This window comes from Culex quinquefasciatus, chromosome 1 (assembly GCF_015732765.1).
Source record: "Culex quinquefasciatus strain JHB chromosome 1, VPISU_Cqui_1.0_pri_paternal, whole genome shotgun sequence".
Classification (NCBI taxonomy): domain Eukaryota; kingdom Metazoa; phylum Arthropoda; class Insecta; order Diptera; family Culicidae; genus Culex; species Culex quinquefasciatus.
In genome coordinates, this window is record NC_051861.1 from 68,284,527 (window position 1) to 68,306,020 (window position 21,494).

At 32.1% G+C, this 21,494-nt stretch overlaps 2 long non-coding RNA genes across 2 annotated transcripts; both read right to left on the reverse strand.

Annotated features, from left to right (window-relative positions):
* Positions 1–2,564: 2,564 nt before the first annotated feature.
* On the reverse strand, positions 2,565–3,178 carry LOC119765066. Its single transcript, XR_005276482.1, has 2 exons — positions 3,022–3,178; positions 2,565–2,955 (listed from the first exon to the last, which is right to left on the reverse strand). It is a non-coding gene; the product is annotated as an uncharacterized LOC119765066 (long non-coding RNA).
* Positions 3,179–10,985: 7,807 nt separating this feature from the next.
* LOC119765044 lies at positions 10,986–16,396 on the reverse strand. The gene is made up of 3 exons (XR_005276466.1): positions 16,254–16,396; positions 16,001–16,174; positions 10,986–11,113 (listed from the first exon to the last, which is right to left on the reverse strand). It is a non-coding gene; the product is annotated as an uncharacterized LOC119765044 (long non-coding RNA).
* Between the last annotated feature and the right edge of the window lie 5,098 nt (positions 16,397–21,494).

Below are 21,494 nucleotides of genomic sequence, written 5' to 3' on the forward strand. Positions count from 1 at the left end.
TTTCCATATATATCAATGAAATAAACAGTTTGATAACAGATGTGTTAACGTATATTCAACAATTTGTATTGATTTTTGGCAGACTTTCTTATTATTCAGTCTGTGCGACCTCAGTCGAAGACGGTGCAAAATAAATAAATACAAATAGTCCAAATTACTATCTTATTCAAAACTTTCTCATAAAAAATCAAACAAATATTGAAAAGTTGTACACCAAATTGTTGGAAATAATTTTTCTCATCCGAATCCTGCATTAGTTTTATAAAAATGTTGATTATGAAGAAAAAAACATTTTTTTTTTCAAAAAATCATAGGTTTACGCTATTTGTTCATAGTTGGCGACATGTGTATTTTAGCTTTGCTGCAAATTCTCTATATCTCAGCAACTAAAGGTCGTATCAACGAAGTCCGAAGAAGCAAAATACCTATATTTTCTCAGCTTTTCAAAAATACTTTTTTCCAAAAGTGTGCAAACATGTGCATTCATTTTTTTAAAAAAAATGAAAAACTGCGACTATTTTCAAAAAAGTTACCTAAATATGGATTTAACTTGAAAACGGTGTACTTTATCAAAATTTCACTACAGCACTTTTTGATTGCAAATTTGATTTCACATCGAAAAATGAAGTTGAAATTTTTTTTTTGAAAAAATCAGTATTGATTCAAAAATTCATAACTCGCTCGATGATTTTTTGAACTACCTGGAAATTTCTGAAAAGTTGGCATTTTATGTCCTCTAAAACATATAGAGAATTTGCAGCAAAGCTAAAAGACGCGTGTTGCCACCTGGGTCATTCCACCTGAAGTGTGCAAGAAAAAATGCAAATTTGAAAATTACCATCTCCGATTCTGCTCAAATTTGGCAGAGCTGTTGAGACTATCAAAACATGCAAAAATCCCAACTTTCATCCAAATCGGACCACCCCCTCAATTTTTGTACCCTCCCAAAAAATCGACTTTTTGGCGATTTTTGAGCGAAACCCGGCGGTTGCTCAGGAACCACAAATCTTAGAGAGTCGGTCTTAGACTCAATTTTGAAGGAAATTGGACGTAGAATCCATTTCCGTGATCAAAATTTGGATTAAAATATGTTTTCTACCTGTATTGCGCAATTGAAAACTTTAAATGGCCGTATTTCAAAACAGCCCTATTTATTTTTTAAATTTGACCTCACCATCGTATTCCCCATCCAATTTTACATAAGAATCACTTATCGACAGAAAGGAATATATTTCGTTCCAGAGATATCGAATTTTAAAGTTTTAAGTATTTGAGATTACCTAAATTAGCTACACTCGCCGCATATGCTAGAAGCACTCGGGCGCGCTGATCAATAATTGCTACCTGGTTATTTATTGAAATAAAAAAAAATTAGGCAAAAATTGTAGGAAACTGCTGTATTAATCTTAAATTAAAAAAAAATAGTATACGGTGAATTTATGTGCTAGCCAACAGGACAGAGCAAGAACGACACGCAATACAGGGCAGAATGGAATTCCCGCTGAGCTAGCAGGAAATTGAAATTGATCTTGTAAGTAACACTTAAGAAAAAGTGTACGATACATTATCGTGTTAAAAATTATGAATTAACATGAATAAAACTCTCGTGAGCTTGATTAAGCAAGAGGTTTTCTGGAAAGTATAAAACTGTAAAATGTAAGAGGATCACAAAGATTAATCGGATTTATTATCTGATTATGATCAAATTAAGTGGTGTTGATTTCGACACCGTCCGAACAATTATCTTTTTTTGTCAATCATTTCGAAATCTTGGAAGACGATACAGCTACTGTCCACATGTATCAGAAGTATATGGTTTCGTTTTTGAAATTAAACGTACCAGAATTGAAAAAAAAATCATCAATTATTCAGATGAAACTGGTTCACAATATAAAAATCGGTTTAATATGATCATGCTCAATCTTTCAAACCGTAAGGCAGATTTTGGGGTTTATTGCTGAATGGCACTATTTTGCTACCGCACATGGCAAAAGCTCTAGAACCCATGAGAAATATTTCATCTACTACATCCAGCTCTACATTTGTTCTTGCTTCAAATAAAAGAAATAATTTGATAAAGTGGGAAGAAATGAGGAATTAGGAAAAATATGGAAACAATAGAAAAATGTTATTTTTTTGAATTGTGTTGTAAAAACTTTGTAGCATTTGCAAATAAATATTAAAAGTTTACTTGATATGGTTCAAGGACACTGAGATCAGAAAAAACAGTGCATTCAAAATTAACCAATTAATATTCCTTAAACAAAAAATAGATTGTTCAAGTTATTGATTATCTCAAGATTATCTCAAAATCGTATAAAAATATAAAAATAATTCATCTTACAGAACACCAAGTACACACTTCGAAAAAATCGTGTAATTTTCTGTCTAATTGATGCACATAACTGGAGCGTCAAATAAGACTTAAAATTACATCTGTTTTGGATATTACATGACCCAAACCATGAATCGATATGGTCGTGTAAAATTACACTAAACGTAATTTTGGTGGGAACCATTCCTATAAGAATTATCTGTTTCTTATTAGAAAGAAAAAACGCCACTTAAATACTGGAATAAATCATTTTATTTGCACTTAATCAACTTTTTTTTCATACGCGACACTTGACATGGTTCTCTCTCGCTTTCCGGTTCCGGATTCTATGAACTAACCTGCCAGATGGCTTGGGAAGCAGAAACAGCTAGACTTCTTTCAGCAACCGGAGTAAAGTAATTTGGCCCGTGCAGCTTCTGGTCCACGGTATTTAGTCGGTCCTGAAGCTTCTCCTCCTTGGGATGGCTCCTTGGAATCTTCGAGCTTGAGAAGGCCATGGCTGCTTAAAACGTCTACAGCGGCACCAGCAATCGTTCACTTCCACTTCTCTTGGCCAAATCCTGTAGGGTACCACGGTTCAAGGTGCTTCAAAAAGTGGTCGTGGCACATAAAACCTGGAACTTTTCAAAACCAAAAAGCACATCAGTTAGATTTCTAAGTATTTCACAGATAATATTTCCACCTACCTTTTCAATAGTTAATAGGTCTTCTCAAACGAAAACTGAAGGAATTTCTGGCCAAATCAAATAAAATTAGGACACATTTTGAAGCGATCAACAATTTTGATTTTCGCACCGCAACCACAACAATCAACATGGCGGCCGCCGCGTTGCACGTTCAAGCAAAAGGCATCAAGAGCACGTACAATTGAGTCAAATTACACTGAATATTACATCGGAAAACACGCTCCAACTATGTGCATCATTTTAGATGTAAAGTTAAGTCATTATTGATTTATTATTAGGTGTTATGAGATGTGTTGGTCAGTTTCTCGATTTTCTTCGATATTGGAGTAAAACACACATAATTTTACATCATGAACAGATTTACATGAATAATATTTACGTTAGATTGGCAATTCCGTTAAATGTAATATTCATATTTTTTTAGTGTGTAGTAATTATTGATCAGCACGACTAAGTGCTTCTAGCATATGCGGTGCGTGTAGCTAATTTAGGTAATTGCAAATACTAAGAAATTTTAAATTCGATATCTCTGGAACGAAACATATTCCTTTCTGTCAATAAGTGATTCTTATGTAAAATCGGACGGGGAATACGATGGTGAGGTCAAATTCAAAAAATAAATAGGGCTGTTTTGAGATACGGCCATTTAAAGCTTTCAATTGCGCAATACAGGTAGAAAACATATTTTAATCTAAACTTTGATCACGGAAATGGATTCTACGTCCAATTTCCTTCAAAATTGAGTCTAAGACCGACCCTCTAAGATTTGTGGTTCCTGAGTTATCGTCGTTTGAAGATAGGGGTTTCGCTCAAAAATCGCCAATAAGTCGATTTTTTGGGAGGGTACAAAAACGGAGGGGATGGTCCGATTTGGATGAAATTCGGGATTTTTGCATGTTTTGATAGTCTCAACAGCTCTGCCAAATTTGAGCAGAATCGGAGATGGTAATTTTGAAATGCTGTTCCGCTTCAGATGGAATGACCCACCTATGAACAAATAGCGTAAACCTATGAAATGTGTTTTTTCCTTCCTAATCAACATTTTTATAAAACTTATGCCGGATTCGGATGAGAAAAATTATTTCCAACAATTTGGTGTATAACTTTCCAATATTTGTTTGATTTTTCTATGAGAAAACTGTAAATTTAGAAAAAGATAGTAATTTGGACTATTTGGCATGAAAGTCTGTCAAAAATCAATACAAATTGTTGAATATACGTTAACACATCTGTTATCAACTATATAACTGTTTATTTCATTGATATATACGGGGAAACTAATTTTTTCTTGTTCCAAAACATGTTTTTTAAAGAAAAAGGTCACAAATTTTTGCGCGCCCAAAAGTTGATGTTCATTATTTTAAAGCAAAAATTTTTTCTCGTCTTTTGCAACCAGTTTCATGAAGATTGATGCAGGGAATCATGTGAAATAAGCGATTTTGTTCTTTAATCGACAGAAAGGCATACGACTTTAGGCAAGTAACCTCATTTTGGTGCCACCTACATTTGAAACGCAGTCGCGCTGCAAAACTTCAATCAAAAATAAAAAAAAATAAAAATAGTGTTTTTTTGCAAATCAAGTTTTAGTGATTAAAAGTTAAACAAAAAAATCACCAAATTTTTTTACCGTGTATCTTTTTTTCCAATGTAGCCCGTAAAAAATTCCTTCAAAAGATACAGATTTTTGAATTTTCATACATCATTTTTGTATGGACAGTTGTCAAATTTGTATGGAAAATTATATGGACAAACTAATGATGCAAAATGGCTTCTTTGGGCATACCGAAGGCACCAAAAGAGTTTCAGTCGGATTAAAAAATACAAAAAAAACGAATGACCGAAATTCTAGAGAACTGCTCATATATAACATTGAAGTTTTGAGCATCCTAGAGCTCGGTACAGACCAGGGGGGCGATCTGCAGGAAAGTAAATGCTACAGATATAATCTATTTGAATATTGCTGGACTGACCACAAATTACGTATCTTTACGGCAGTTAGTGGAAAGCTCGCAACCTCTTTTAGTATTACTTTCTGAAACGCATATTACTGAACCGGAAGCATTCGATCAATATTCCATTCCAGGGTATAAAGTTGTATTTTGTTTGTCGCACTCTAGGCATACTGGAGGAGTTGCTATTTATTATAAAGAATCTATTTATCTTAAAGTGTGCTTAAACGAGTTTTCTGAAAATAACTGGTTTTTGGGTATTACAGTTGAAAAAGGCATGAATACTGGTAATTATGGAATTTTGTATCATTCACCAAGTTCTAGTGACCAGCGATTCATTCAAATTTTAGAAAATTGGTTGGAAAATTTCTTAGATATGAGTAAATTTAATTTGATAGCTGGTGATTTTAATATAAATTGGCTTGATGAGCAGAATTGTACACATCTAAAGAGTCTTACAGAATATTTAGGTTTAACACAAAAAGTAGCTGCTTTCACAAGAATAACGAGAAATAGTAGAACACTGATCGACTGCGTTTTCTCCAACATAGATTGCGTTAAAGCTGTTGTTAAAAGTGAATGGAAAATAACAGACCACGAAACGCTGGTTATTACGATCTCAGACTTTGATTTGGAATCTCCGGATGACCGTATTAAAATTAAATCTTGGAAAACTATACACCTTCAGCTTTGTGCGATCTTTTGGAAAGGCGTGTAAATTTTAGGACATTAACTGGAGAACTCGACTTCAAATCAAGAATTTTGACGAATACTTTGAAAAATTGTACAAACGAATTAGTAACTACGCAGTACATAAATAAGAAAGATTCGAACAGTTGGTATAATGGAGAACTTATGAGATTAAAACAAAAAAGAGATAAACTTTACAAGAAATTCTGTCCAACAAATAATACTAGACATTGGAAAAAATACACAGTTGCAAGAAACAGGTACTCAAAAAGATTAAAAACAACCAGAAGTACTCACATTCAAAACAATATAGAACGAAATAAAAATAACAGTAAAGAACTATGGAAAATATTGAAAAATTAATGAAATCTAAAGACAGTCTTCCAAGAACTATTCTTTTGGAGATATTGAAGAATGTTCCGATGATGTTATTGCCAGTAAATTTAATAATTATTTCATTGAGAGTGTTGTTGAAATAAATGAGAGCATAGAAAGAACTGATGAACCTGTTGGAATTAGGAATATGATGAATAGAAACTGCAGACTAGAAATCTTTAATCCCGTAACCTATGTTGAACTTAAAAAGATTGTTTTGAATTAGGAAGCTCAGCAGGGATCGATAATATAAATGCAAAAGTTTTGAAAGATTGTTTTCATGTCATTGGTTACACTTTGCTTGAGATAATAAATGAATCACTTTTGTCGGGTCAAGTTCCAACAGTCTGGAAAGAATCTTTGGTTATACCGATGCAAAAAGTTGCTGGTACAAAAAAAGCTGAAGAGTTTCGCCCTATCAACATGTTACATACGTTAGAAAAAAATCTAGAAACGGTCGTGAAAACTCAATTGCTGGAATACTTGAACATAAAAAATTATTAATACCAGAACAATCAGGATATCGTGAAGGCCACTCTTGTGAAACTGCTTTAAATTTGGTTTTAGCAAAATGGAAAGAATTTTTTGAGGACAGAAACTCCACTCTGGCAGTATTTTTGGACTTGAAACGGGCATTTGAGACAATTTCCAGGCCCTTATTATTAAAGACACTCCGAAATTTTGGTATCGGGGGTGCAGATTTCAAATGGTTTAAAAACTATTTAAATTTGAGAACTCAACGTAGAATTTTTAATGATGCAATATCTGAAAATAGGGAAAACAACCTCGGTGTTCCTCAGGGAAGTGTTTTAGGGCCCATTTTGTTTATAATGTATATTAATGATATGAAACTTGTTTTGAGACATTGTGACATTAATCTTTTGCGGATGATACTGTTATTTTTGTAGCAGTAAAAATCCAGTCGACGCTGTATTGCACTTGAACGAAGATTTAGATGCTCTTTCTAAATGGCTGAAATTCAAACAGTTGAAATTAAATATAAATAAAACAAAATACATGATTATTTCATCAAGATATCAAAACATACATGATGCACAAATTGCAATTGATGGGGAGCAAATAGATCGGGTTCATTCAATAAAATATCTAGGGGTTACTATTGACGAAAACTTAAAATTTAATATTCATATTGATAATACAATTAAGAAAATTGCTAAAAAGTATGGAATTATGTGTCGGCTAAAAACGACCTTAACTTTCAGAGCAAAATTCAACTTTATAAATCTATAATCTCACCACACTTAGACTTTTGTTCATCGATAATATTTTTGGCAAATGAAACACAGTTATCTAGGCTTTAACGCCTGCAAAATAAAATAATGCGTTTAATTTTAAAATGTAACAGATTTACTTCTTCGACATGGATGTTAGATGCTCTGCAATGGCTATCTGTGAAGCAAAGAATAATTTTTTCCACTATGATTTTTGTGTTTAACTTAATCAATGGTTTGTTGCCTAGATATCTATGTGATCGAATTTTACGAGGTAGTGATCTTCATGATCATTTCACAAGAAATGCAGATGCACCACGCACTCCAAACTTCTTGTTTGGAGCTGCACAAAATTCATTGTTTTATAAGGGTGTGAATATCTTTAACTCGATGCCCAGACAAATTAAACAGTCAACGACAATAGCAGAGTTCAAAAGACGGTGTTGCTCGCACATTAAGTTAGTATTTTAAGTTTGACTTCATATAATTATATATTGACGGAATTCTAAAACGAATGTACAAGTAAATTGCTCAGTATGACCACATGATGATGATGGATTTTTTTATTTTTGAAATGTTGTTTAAATTTAGAGTTAAAAAAATGAGAAGTCTACAAAGGTTTGAGAATCGCGCGCGATATGCAAATATAATGTGCCTCTTAAGTTGACGATGATGAAAGTAAATGTTTCTTACTATGTATGATAAAAATTGGTAGTTGCTCTGAGGACAGGAGAGCTCGGAAGGCTACAGGGAAAGCTAGTCTAGTAGGTTTTGGCGGTCGAAAGATAGGGTTTCGAAAAGTACAAATCTTCAAGCAAAACTCGTTACGTACACTCTGTCAGGTAAAACAGTAGGGTGCGATTTCGGGCAATGTCATTGTAAGCTTGGCACTTAGTAAAAATCCAGTTCAGATAGATACAAGTAAAACTATATGTGCTCCGAACAGTAGTTAGTACCAAATGCGATTCCTTGAAGCTGATACAGTTACAGGCCTATCAACTAGTAATCTACGAAAGTAAACTGTAATGACGGAGTTAATTGAAAGGCTAATTTATATTTGCTTAAAAATCAGGTCGTTTTGTTTTGCAATACTGATTTAAATGTTCAAATAAAATATCATAACGATAACTCGTCCAGCTCAAACCTTTGTAGGGGTAAGAGGTGGGACCATCATCATCATCATCTATATCTCACTAAAGGTAGCTCGCCCGCAGCCAACACAAGCTGTCAACTTCGGCACCAGAAAAAAGGGAGCTGTCAATTACGGCGCCAGCACAAAAGAACAGCTGTTACGGAACCAAAACAGAGCAACTGCGCACTGTACAAAAAGTACAAAAACTACAGGCCTAAAATGGAAATAAAGTAATAATTGTTTTTATGTAAAATTTAACCGCAATGTACGTTTAAAAGTTAGTGTATATTTTTGAGGTGATTTTAATCAATTTATTTGCAAAATAAACTACTAAAGTTGGGATTATTAATTACACATCGAGTCGATGACCTCATTTAGAGTTGTACTTTTATCACAAGAAACTTTCAAGTTAACTACTCGGTAATTTTACTTTTACTACAATAATTCTTATAACAAAAATTGAATTATTAATAATTTTATTAATAAAAAAATATTTTTTGTTTTCACTGTGCGCAGTTTGCGTGCGTTATTAATCTCAATCACCCAAGATGGCGGCCTTTAGCATCCCCCTGGTACAGGCCTTCAAAGTATGATATGTCATTTACAACAGTGCGTCACATGTAGATGGCGCACTCGCCAAGGGTTATCAACAAGACTTTATAGACAAATCCAGCGAAAGCTCAACGCTGCTTTTTGATGGTGAGAGATTTGACAGCTCCCATACTAAATGTCTCGATTTTCATACTTTTTGTTAATTTTCTTCTAAAATAAAACACTTAACATATGAAAACTATATATTTTTGGTGCTCAAAATTCCTGCTGAATTGAGGTTTTGCAGCGCGACTGCGTTTCAAATGTAGGTGGCGCCAAAATGAGGTTACTTGCCTAAAGTCGTATGCCTTTCTGTCGATTAAAGAACAAAATCGCTTATTTCTCATGATTCCCTGCATCAATCTTCATGAAACTAGTTGCAAAAGACGAGAAAAATTTTTTGCTTTAAAATAATGAACATCAACTTTTGGGCGCGCAACAATTTGTGACCTTTTTCTTTAAAAAACATGTTTTGGAACACGAAAAAATGAGTTTCCCCGTATATATCAATGAAATAAACCGTTATATAATTGATAACAGATGTGTTAACGTATATTCAACAATTTGTATTGATTTTTGACAGACTTTCTTGCCAAATAGTCCAAATTACTATCTTTTTCTAAATCTACAGTTTTCTTATAGAAAAATCAAACAAATATTGGAAAGTTATACACCAAATTGTTGGAAATAATTTTTCTCATCCGAATCCGGCATAAGTTTTATAAAAATGTTGATTAGGAAGGAAAAAACACATTTTTTCTAAAAATCCTAGGTTTACGCTATTTGTTCATAGGTGGCGACATGTGTCTTTTAGCTTTGCTGCAAATTCTCTATCGAATGGTGTACTTATCTCAATTGCAATTTTTTCGAACAGTTTTTATTTTAATAATATTCTAGACACATTTTGTGCACCTAATCAATCAATACTTTTATCATAAATAATCATTTTATCGCTTAAAAGTTGAGTTTTCCTGAGCTCCCATATTCAAATACATGGAAGCTGTCATTTTTAACACCATTGGCCACCTAGCGGCCATTTCAAACTGGATACGTCTATTGCCGTTCAAGAGCCAAACGACAGGCGACACCTAGTGTTGAGTAGCAGAACAGAGCGAAGAATGTCGATTGAAATTTCCGCCCTTTGAGGTTATGTATGCGAATTCTGTTTTGATTTATAGAGGGCAAAGAGTTAACAATCGTACTACTTGAATTTTTTCTCAAAAGTTGTTCTATGAGCTGTAAATTCAATTTTAAGTTTGCATTCCTATGTAACCGAACAGCGAAAATTTGAATCGTCATTCTTCGATGCTTTGCGCCATCTGTCGGAATTTTTGAGCTTTTGATCGCGAATTATGTAGAGTTTAGGCACGGACGAACGGACATGACACGGGGTTTCAAAAAGTGAAGCAGGTTTTCTTTTAATTCTTCTTGGCGAAAATCTGCGCAAGCGAGATCGTATCCCTGACTGAAAAGTTCGTCGGACGTCCGTCGTTTGTCGTCCGTGCAATCGTACGACGTCGCACGACAATGTCGTGCGACTTTCGCGCGAATGTCATACGTTTTTGCACCAAAATGTCGTATTTGACGTGCGATCGATGATCGAAATTGTACGACATTGTCGTACGACATTCGACCGACGTCGCGCGGTTTTGTTATTTAGGATGTCGTGCCTTTGTCGTGTGATGTCATTTCGGGTTTTTAGGTTATGTTGCAGTAAAAAATAGATATTTTTTTTTATTTTTATTTATTTTTAGATGTATTTTTATTGTAAATTTCACTTTTTCACTCGATTTAAAATACATTCATTAATTTTACTTCTGTGTCGCGATCTCCACGTAGTTTTTGGCGTTGTCTTCCAGTTGGTCTTTCAGCTCATCGCTCGGCATCTTGGCCGGAAGTTTTTGGCGTTGTCTTCCGGGTCCGGATTTTGCCAGCCATCATTTCGAGCCGACCGCCACCGTTTATGTCCCATTGATGGCCACCGGAGTACGGGACAACGTCGGTTTACGTACTTCCGGAGCAGATGTTTATGCGGTCGTTACAGCTTCCGTTCAACAAACTGCGTGGGACAACACAAAGACGCTGGTTTGTTAGCAGGATCAGATTGGAAAATTTTTGCTTACCTGAAAAAAGATAACGTCATTCGGCTGAATCATCATATCCAAATCATACCTAGAGTTTTGTTGTTGAAACAAAGGGAATCTCATAACAGATATTATACTCAAAAAATCTGTGAAAATTCATAAAATAATTAATTGTGGAATATTCAAAAATTTAACTTTCAATGTAAAATTTTGAAAAAAAAATTAAAAAAGCAGTTAATTAAAACTTATAATTTTTTTAGAAAATAAAGATAAAAGAAAGTTTAAAACAACAAAAAATTCTAACATTTTAAATTTCAAATTAAAAATCAACATCAACGCATGGGTTTTCTCCAAAGTTTTATGGAGAAAACCCATCTGGACCTGTTTAAATATTTTTGATTTTTTTTTATTTAAAGTGCATGTGTTTCTGAAGACCCCAAAGTCTATGCTTTGAGGATGCTAAGAACTTAAAAGACTTTAAACAATTTTTAAATGTTCAAATGTTTAATTTAATCGTAAAAATTTAAAATATCTGAATAATTTAAAAAAGAAAATTAATCTTTGACATTTTTGAAATTTGCAAACATCAAGAATTATAAGAATACACTCAAAACCCGATGGTTTGACACCAACTGTTGTCAAACGAAAGGGGTAACTTTTTAGTTTGACACCCATTTTACAAACGAAAAAGTGACCAACCACCGGGGGCTGAGTTTAATACAATATAAAAATTTAAGAGATTAAAAATTGTGGAACCTAAGTATTTCAAAATTATAAAAATTTTAGAATTTAGAGTTTTAGAACTTTAAAATTATGAAAAACTAAAATTCTTAAATTCTATAAATCTTTAAGCCTAAAATTTTAAAATCCTAAAATTCTAAAATTAAAAAAATATTTTAAATCCTAAAATTATAAAAAGGTAAAATTTAAAATTTGATAATTTTAGAATTTTAGAATTTTAGAATTTTAGAATTTGAGAATTTTAGAATTTTAGAATTTTAGAATTTTAGAATTTTAGAATTTTAGAATTTTAGAATTTTAGAATTTTAGAATTTTAGAATTTTAGAATTTTAGAATTTTAGAATTTTAGAATTTTAGAATTTTAGAATTTTAGAATTTTAGAATTTTAGAATTTTAGAATTTTAGAATTTTAGAATTTTAGAATTTTAGAATTTTAGAATTTTAGAATTTTAGAATTTTAGAATTTTAGAATTTTAGAATTTTAGAATTTTAGAATTTTAGAATTTTATTCAATTCAATTCAATTCAATTTATTTTGTCAGTAAATAATCAATTTACAATTCCGTATTTCTTATAACCTAATAGAGTTTTGGAGTTCCTTTCAACTATGGTTTACACAATAATTCATTTTGATGTAATTGGATATTCTAACAATGGATTTGGCAAGAGAAGGAAAAATTTAAAAAAAAAACCTTCTAGATTTGCTAAGGAAAAGGATAGAAATAGAAAAGCTTAAAACTAAATCACAGTATGTTTTGTCTATTGACGTCGAAAACTTCGCTGCACAAGGCAGCTTATCCGTTGTAGATGTACTTCATCATCAGCTCACTGAGAGCTTGGAATTGTTCTGCCTTGTTTCGGCAGGCACGAAAGCGCGTGAGCATCTCTCCAGCAAGGGCGAAAAACTCAGGAAGCGTGAAGAGATCATCACCGGTAACATCAGCTTGTCCCGGGGGAGAACCGCCCCCAGAAGCGGCTACTTTAGCGTACGAACCTCCCCAACCGGGAGGGAACGCTGGGTTGGTCGATGGAGCCGCTCCGCCGCCAGCTGCTGCAGCGGTCGAGCTCGAAGTCTTCGGAGGTTGGCGGGACGCTGGCGCTTTCTTCTTCTTGTCCTGCTCCTCGATGTACTTTTTCCGCGCGGCACAGCCACGGAAATTCGCCGTGTGGTTTCCACCACAATTGGCGCACTTGACACGTGCTTTGTGCTGCTGGGCGTTTTCCCCCAGTTGGTCTTTCCGCGGAAGACTGCACCTTTCGGTGAAGTGGGTTTCACCGCACTTTACACACCGGGGTGGGAGATTGCAGTTTCTTGAGCCGTGTCCGAATTTCTGACAGCGGTGGCATTGGGCTGCGTCGGCCGGATTCTTCGTGTAGAATCGCCACGTCACAAAGAAGCCGTCCAGTGCTTTGATCCGCCGTAGGTCCTGGATTTTGACGGACCCGCGATCGAAGTACAGGAGGTACAAGGTGTACGTACCTGTCACCGTAGTCGATTTTGAGAGCACCTTTACCTCTCGAGGCTTAACCTTGACGCCCGTCAGGTGTTCTTCCAGGTCGGAGATCGGGCGGTCCGGATATCCCTGAAGGACGATCTTCACTGGGACCTTCTCTGCAGGATCAAATGTGAAGAATTTGAAGTTTCGCAACTTCAACTTCTTCACCACCAAGTCGAAATGCAGCTTTTGTGGGTAATCACTTGCACAGAAGTTTTGCTAATTTTAAGACAATATTGGAGTCCCTCAAGCAACTCGTCAACATCGTCAGCCAACGTATCCAAAACAAAAATTGGAGGTGGTCGTCGTTCTTTCGGAGAGTTACCATTTTTCTGCTTTCTTGCTTGCGCGCAAGTTCATCATCGTCATCGTCGTCGCCAGCACTGCTGCTGTCACTGTCGGTGTTGTTTTCATCTCCACTCAGCATCTCAAATTCGTTGCTGGTGGGAACGTTGGAAGTGGTTGTCGTCGTAGTGCTGGTGGACTGCTGCTGCTGTTGCTGCTGGCCGGAAGTGCTTCCGGATGCCCGGGTCGATTGTCTCGTCCGTACCGGGGACTCACGTGGACGGTATGACACGTGTAAAAATGAAGGATCGGTGACGTCACCGGGCACGCTCCCGTGCGCGATGGCGGTCGATGCGGCATTGGTGTGTTTACCTTTCTGCACTCTGCCGGTAGATGAACTTCGCGGGTTTTTCGAGGCCGCACTCGAACTGCCTCGGCCACGGCTGGCCCTTGGCATGCTGGAGGAGCAAACTCGCGGGTAATCACGGTAAATTACGGCGAAAAAATCGAAAAGTCTGAAGAGCTCCGAACACTTGACTGTTGCTGATTTAGAATTTTAGAATTTAAGAATTTTAGAATTTTAGAATTTTAGAATTTTAGAATTTCAGAATTTTAGAATTTTAGAATTTTAAAATTTTAGAATTTTAGAATTTTAGAATTTTAGAATTTTAGAATTTTAGAATTTTAGAATTTTAGAATTTTAGAATTTTAGAATTTTAGAATTTTAGAATTTTAGAATTTTAGAATTTTAGAATTTTAGAATTTTAGAATTTTAGAATTTTAGAATTTTAGAATTTTAGAATTTTAGAATTTTAGAATTTTAGAATTTTAGAATTTTAGAATTTTAGAATTTTAGAATTTTAGAATTTTAGAATTTTAGAATTTTAGAATTTTAGAATTTTAGAATTTTAGAATTTTAGAATTTTAGAATTTTAGAATTTTAAATTTTAGAATTTTAGAATTTTAGAATTTTAGAATTTTAGAATTTTAGAATTTTAAATTTTAGAATTTTAGAATTTTAGAATTTTAGAATTTTAGAATTTTAGAATTTTAGAATTTTAGAATTTTAGAATTTTAGAATTTTAGAATTTTAGAATTTTAGAATTTTAGAATTTTAGAATTTTAGAATTTTAGAATTTTAGAATTTTAATTTTAGAATTTTAGAATTTTAGAATTTTAGAATTTTAGAATTTTAGAATTTTAGAATTTTAGAATTTTAGAATTTTAGAATTTTAGAATTTTAGAATTTTAGAATTTTAGAATTTTAGAATTTTAAAATTTTAGAATTTTAGAATTTTAGAATTTTAGAATTTTAGAATTTTAGAATTTTAGAATTTTACAATTTTACTATTTTACAATTTTAGAATTTAAGAATTTTAGAATTTTAGAATTTTAGAATTTTAGAATTTTAGAATTTTAGAATTTTAGAATTTTAGAATTTTAGAATTTTAGAATTTTACAATTTTAGAATTTTAGAATTTTTAAATTTTAAATTTTTTAAATTTTTGAATTTTTTTATAATTTTAATATAAATATTTTTTTATTTAAAAAAAATATTTCTGCAAACCTTTAAAAAAATCCTATTTTTTGTAATCTGCTTTGTTTTCAACCTTTTTGTAATTAATTTTATTTTTTCAGTAAGGCCATTGCAAATATTTTTCAAAGTTTATGTCACCCCCTTCAAAATTTGTCCGAAAATCAGGGGGCAAAAATATTTTTTCAAAATACTTCAAAATTTCAATAAAAACAAAAGTTAAATCAACTGAAAACAATCTAAAATGCATTTTTCTGCATTGATAATCATATTTAGCATGTTTGGGCTAGAATTACAATATTTTGAATTTTTATGGAGTTCCAATGCACAGAGCCGCAAAAACTTTTTTTTCGCGAAAATAAAATTTTCATCAATACTAAGATATTTTGAAAACTGATGATTGCAAAACAACTGGATAGGTGTATAATGCATTTTAAAACACTTTGTTCATTGAAATGTTGAAACCATGGCTCGTAAATTCAATTTATAAACTTTTTTGCCCCCCCCTCGACTTTGGTCAGAGGCGAGGGACATAAACTTCAAAAAATATTTGCAACGGCCTAAAAAAAATATAAAAAATATAAAAATAATCTGTAAAATATTATTCAGGATGTTGGTAGTTTTTAAATTTTGAAACTCATCATCGAGATAATCCTGGCGGCGCACTTATGTTAGAGTTTTTTTATTGTACAATTCTGAAGTCCACTAATCATAACACCCAATATTAGCCAGCATACTTTCCGTCTTCCAAGCTCACTCCCGATACTTTGAAATGCGCCTCTTCCATCATTTCAATGACTTGAAGCAACAGTTCTATTGGTGGATCAGAAACACCGCCACGAGATGATTATTCTGTACCCCTTTCTCGTACCTTGGGTAGAACTTTTGACACTCGGTGTTTCATCCTCCTCCTCCTTTGGAATGAACCATATCCTCCATAAGCTCGGTTCCTTCCGGTCCCGTCTTCCGCCACGAAGACCTGGCCCGCCGGATTCATGCGTCTCGTCCTCCTCCTCCACCGCCACGAAGACCGAATTCTGAATATCTGGAACATAAGAAACTATAATTTGGCCACTTGCCCACTCCGGCCGGAACTTTCCGACAGAAAAAGAAGCACAACTTACCTATCAACCGGTCAAAATCCTTCCGAAGCCCAACATCAACAATAACGGGTTCGATTCGGTTGCAATCAAGTCCAAACAAGACCAGCTGAAGAGAACTGTCAAACTGTTTGCGTCGACGAAAATCGTGACGTCGAATTGAAGGAAAATCGATGAAAAAAAAAACAATGTCGGGCATGTCGAGTGTTTGTCGTACGTTTGTCGTCCTTTCGACCAATCGATATCGAAACGGTAAAATCAAAACCGCGCGACAGCTTGTACGACGTGCGACATTTTTCAAACAGGGATATTTCAAAATCTTCGCGCCACGTGGTTTAAAACGTATACAAAGCCAGCTGATGATGCAAACTCATGAGCATTTTTTAAATGGTCGAATGAATTTATATTAAAATACCATTTCTATAAATTTTTCGGCAATTTTAGTATCCGCGATAAATTACATAGAATCATAAAGACAAAATTAATGCCAAAAACTGTTTCTAGCACCATACACCAACCTCCGGTGGTTGGTAACTTTTTCGTTTGACACTTTTTTAGTTTGTACCCCGTTGGTTGGTCAAAGTCAAACTATAAAGTGACGAACTGTCACTTTTTACAAGGTGCTCACGCACACTATCAAAACCAGGGCTATGGAGTCGGAGTCGGAGTCGGAGCCAGAGTCGGTGGAGTCGGGTCTTTGGGGACCTGGAGTCGGAGTCGGAGTCGCCAAAACTCGAACAGCTGGAGTCGGAGTCGGCTAAATTTTAAGAGCTGGAGTCGGAGTCGGAGTCGGAGCTGAAGATTTCTGATAACCCGGAGTCGGATTCGGAGTAATCTTAAATTCAACAAGAAATATGTTTTTTTATTGTTCAGTATTTCCTATGGTTAATTCTCCGCCAACTCACACAGCAGTTGCCCCGATTCCTCTTCGATTTGCGTGAAACTTTGTCCTAAGAGGTAACTTTTGTCCCTGATCACGAATCCGAGGTCCGTTTTTTGATATCTCGTGACGGAGGAGCGGTACGACCCCTTCCATTTTTGAACATGCGAAAAAAGAGGTGTTTTCCAATAATTTGTAGACTGACGCGGTGATGAGATAGAAATTTGGTGTCAAAGGGACTTTTATGTAAAATTATACGCCCGATTTGATGGCGTACTCAGAATTCCGAAAAAACGTATTTTTCATCGAAAAAAACACTAAAAAAGTTTTAAAAATTCTCCCATTTTCCGTTACTCGACTGTAAAATTTTTTGGAACATGTCATTTTATGGGAAATTTAATGTACTTTTCGAATCAACATTGACCCAGAAGGGTCATTTTTTCATTTAGAACAAAATTTTTCATTTTAAAATTTCGTGTTTTTTCTTACTTTGCAGGGTTATTTTTTAGAGTGTAACAATGTTCTACAAAGTTGTAGAGCAGACAATTACAAAAATTTTGATATATAGACATAAGGGGTTTGCTTATAAACATCACGAGTTATCGCGATTTTACGAAAAAAAAAGTTTTGAAAAAGTTGGTCGTCATCGATCATGGCCGTTCATGGTCACCCGCGACAGACACGGACGACATAACAAAGAGAAACGCAAAAAGTATCATTTTCAAAACTTTTTTTTCGTTAAATCGCGATAACTCGTGATGTTTATAAGCAAACTCCTTATGTCTATATATCAAATTACGAGGTACATAAAAAGATTAAAAATAGTAATCACTGTTTTTGGAAATCGAAAAAGAGTCACTGACAGTAACAAATAATCAACGATAATAACAATGTCTTACTTGGAACTCAACATGTGAGCGAGTTGTGGCGCTCTAACCACGGCAAATAGTGTCCAGGGCATTTGTGGAAATACCATGTCCCATCCCCGAGGGTCCCGGAGCACCAAAACTTCTTAGCATGGTGGCTTTCAACGATTTATTGCCTAAACAAACAGGAACGTGAGCGGGGGATCCCCACGTTTTTTCCTCCCCTGTAGGTTCAGAACTGTATTGTTGTTCGAACCTCTGTGTTCAAACTCAATCCAATTCAACGAATTATCTTTGCGGTTAACTTTACGCAGTTGGCCTGGCCGCTTTATCGTTTGTGATGTTTCAAGGCAATTTATTGCATTGGGGCACTGCAATTGTTAATAGTGGCAAGAGGATGCTAGACGTAAATCAACCTAAGGCATTTTCCAGGATGCCCTCGAAAGACTGGCTGCGCTAGGGTTAGATTAGATTAGATTAGATTAGATTAGATAAGATTAGATTAGATTAGATGTCTAACTTGGAACTCAATATGCGCATTTTGTTTATAACTGAGTACAAGAAAATCAAAGTGTTGCATTTAAAATAATTGAAACTAACATAAAATATCAAAAGAAGTTGCAACTTATTTTGAAATAGTCATTGAATGTTGATGTTGATGTTGATTTTATGTAAACTATTTTAATATCGTTGCCAACTATCGTTGAACAAATCTCAAGATTTCAGTACAAAAATGAACTTATAAAAAAATGTATAGAACAAAATATTGGATTTTAATTTATTTTACAAATACAAATTTTATTAAAAAAAAAAAACAAAATCAAAATATTATCAACCGGTAAGATTTTTTTTCACACTGTATGTCCCACACCAATATGACGGAAGGTTATTATCATTGCAAATCAATGTACCTTAAAAACGAAATACTAGTGACCTAGAAAATATTTTACTTGTGGATATGTGTTTTTTATTATATTTTATGTTTTTTCATTTATTTTGATGGAGGCGCAAGATCATTCATAAAGTTTCGTTTTAGGTGAAGATTCACGAAGTATCGTGCGCCTCCTTTTAAATGTACATTGAATTTTTAAAATTAAAATAAACTAAAAATTTCCAGGGTAAATAATTTTTCATGTCACAGATATTTGAAAAGGACCTCTCAAGCGTCCTTTCCACGAAGACATTGTTTAAATACATTGATTTGCAATAATAATCTCCTGCAGCCATGGCGTGATGTCCATGTACGTCTTAAAAAATGTTTCGTTTAAAATTATTCATATAAAAACAAGGTGCTTCCTATAAATGTCAGCCTGAAAGTGAACAAATTGAATTTTTATGTTCAATAGATCATTAGGCCAGGTTTCTTTCAATTATTCATTAAAAAAAATTTAATATTTAAATTTATTAGCTTTGAATAAATTATTTGAAAATTTGAGGTTAAGCAAATAAATACAAATATACATACAAAACTGTTCTTGTAAAAATGCCACTAAAACTGAAGATTTTTTTTTTATTTCTGTTTCCATAACGTATAAAACTTGTAACCTAGAAACTTTTTTTCCGTTTTGTGATTCGAACTTATTTTTCTTTAGAAAAACATGACGCTTAGCGAGTATTTAAATAATCTTATTTATCAATGTTTAAAAAATCATTAACTAACAATAATTAACTAACTTTTGAAACATTTAAAAATATGTGAAGTCGGAGTCGGAGCCAACCATTTGGTGGAAGCTGGAGACAGAGTCGGAGTCGGCTGAAGTTAGTAGGCCGGAGTCGGAGTCGGAGTCGGAGCCAAACATTTGTTGAAAGCCGGAGCCGGAGTCGGAGTCGGAGTCGGCTAATCTGAGAAAGCCGGAGTCGGAGTCGAAGTCGTCTGAAATATGACCCGACTCCGCAGCCCTGCTAAAATTCTTAAATTCTTAAATTCTTAAATTATTAAATTCTTAAATTCTTAAATTCTTAAATTCTTAAATTCTTAAATTCTTAAATTCTTAAATTCTTAAATTCTTAAATTTTAAATTCTTAAATTTTAAATTCTTAAATTCTTAAATTTTAAATTCTTAAATTCTTAAATTTTAAATTTTAAATTCTTAAATTTTAAATTTAAATTTAAATTCTTAAATTTAAATTTTAAATTTTAAATTTTAAATTTTAAATTTAAATTCTTAAATTCTTAAATTCTTAAATTCTTAAATTCTTAAATTTTAAATTCTTAAATTTAAATTTTAAATTCTTAAATTTTAAATTCTTAAATTCTTAAATTTAAATTCTTAAATTCTTAAATTTTAAATTCTTAAATTTTAAATTTTAAATTTAAATTCTTAAATTTTAAATTCTTAAATTCTTAAATTTTAAATTTTAAATTCTTAAATTTTAAATTTAAATTCTTAAATTTTAAATTCTTAAATTCTTAAATTCTTAAATTCTTAAATTCTAAATTTAAATTCTTAAATTCTTAAATTTTAAATTTTAAATTTTAAATTTAAATTTAAATTCTTAAATTTTAAATTCTTAAATTTTAAATTTTAAATTCTTAAATTCTTAAATTTTAAATTCTTAAATTTTAAATTTTAAATTTAAATTCTTAAATTCTTAAATTCTTAAATTTTAAATTTTAAATTTAAATTTAAATTCTTAAATTTAAATTTAAATTTTAAATTTAAATTTTAAATTCTTAAATTTAAATTCTTAAATTCTTAAATTTTAAATTTTAAATTTTAAATTTTAAATTCTTAAATTTTAAATTTAAATTTAAATTCTTAAATTCTTAAATTTTAAATTTTAAATTCTTAAATTTTAAATTCTTAAATTTTAAATTCTTAAATTTAAATTTTAAATTTTAAATTCTTAAATTTTAAATTCTTAAATTTAAATTCTTAAATTTTAAATTTTAAATTCTTAAATTTAAATTTTAAATTCTTAAATTTAAATTCTTAAATTCTTAAATTTTAAATTCTTAAATTTTAAATTTTAAATTTTAAATTTTAAATTCTTAAATTCTTAAATTCTTAAATTCTTAAATTTTAAATTCTTAAATTTAAATTCTTAAATTCTTAAATTCTTAAATTTTAAATTCTTAAATTTTAAATTCTTAAATTTAAATTCTTAAATTCTTAAATTTTAAATTTAAATTTAAATTTTAAATTTTAAATTCTTAAATTTTAAATTTTAAATTCTTAAATTTAAATTCTTAAATTTAAATTTTAAATTTAAATTTTAAATTCTTAAATTTTAAATTCTTAAATTTTAAATTTTAAATTCTTAAATTCTTAAATTCTTAAATTCTTAAATTCTTAAATTCTTAAATTCTTAAATTTTAAATTTTAAATTTTAAATTTAAATTTTAAATTTAAATTCTTAAATTCTTAAATTCTTAAATTCTTAAATTTTAAATTTAAATTTTAAATTCTTAAATTCTTAAATTCTTAAATTTTAAATTCTTAAATTTTAAATTTTAAATTTTAAATTTTAAATTTAAATTCTTAAATTCTTAAATTTTAAATTTAAATTTAAATTCTT